General features: G+C 36.6%; 1 long non-coding RNA gene across 1 annotated transcript; it reads right to left on the reverse strand.

Annotated features, from left to right (window-relative positions):
- Positions 1-205: 205 nt before the first annotated feature.
- LOC111595019 lies at positions 206-567 on the reverse strand. Its single transcript, XR_002751163.2, has 2 exons — positions 473-567; positions 206-408 (listed from the first exon to the last, which is right to left on the reverse strand). It is a non-coding gene; the product is annotated as an uncharacterized LOC111595019 (long non-coding RNA).
- Between the last annotated feature and the right edge of the window lie 330 nt (positions 568-897).

An 897-nucleotide genomic window follows, 5' to 3' on the forward strand; every position in this document is an offset into this window, starting at 1 on the left:
GCACAAAAAGTTCTGATCTCTTATTTATTAAGACTTGATTATAGTAAAGAATAATTTATATATTAAATTAGCTTTATATATAAACATCTTTTAAATCTGTTTAGTAGCATCTTCAGTAAATCAAAGACAAATATAAGGTTGCTTCTTACATTTATTATATAAAATTACAGTCTTAAATTGTTCTTTTTTTGTTTTACTTCAAATGGCACTTGATAATTTAGACCACAAACGTGATTTTAGCAGGAAGGTCCACAGCTACTGCAACATCCGCCGGCAGGGCCAACGGCACATCCACCGCAGCAGCCGAAGCAAGGGCCTGTGGCATAGCAGGGTCCGCACACATTAGGTCCGAAGCAACCGCCGCCGCAGGGAGAACAGCCACCGCAGGGTCCGCAACACATGATTGATCTTAAAGCAAAAAAGAATATTGTAAAAAAAATTAGATTTGAAATTTGCTAAATTAATTTCTTACCTTAAAACCCAAAAAAACAAATCAAGACTACAGAAGAATTTAGATGTTATTGCTTTGGAATGTTATGTAAGAATAAGGCTCTAGGGAAAAGCCCGAATATAGCTGGAGCTAGAGTGAAGTGGAAGTCAGAGGCAACTCGACTAGAACAAGTTTGATAAATTATCTATAAGGATAAAGCAAAAATGTTAAATGTTTTTTAGCCAAAAACTTATTAACTCGATTTATTGCACACACGTGTTGTTGCAGCGGCTGCATTTTTGCTTTTGCCATTTAATTGGTAGTAAAATTTAGAGTCCCATTGCAATTTCATGGCACACAATGGCTCACTAATGAATATGAATAACAAGAAACTCGAATGTGCCAACACGCACGCGACTCGGCAAAGTTGACAACAGCAGCAACAAAGCGGGCAAACAAATAAACAA

This window comes from Drosophila hydei, unplaced genomic scaffold, assembly GCF_003285905.1.
Source record: "Drosophila hydei strain 15085-1641.00,03,60 unplaced genomic scaffold, DhydRS2 tig00008114-arrow-pilon, whole genome shotgun sequence".
Lineage (NCBI taxonomy): Eukaryota > Metazoa > Arthropoda > Insecta > Diptera > Drosophilidae > Drosophila > Drosophila hydei.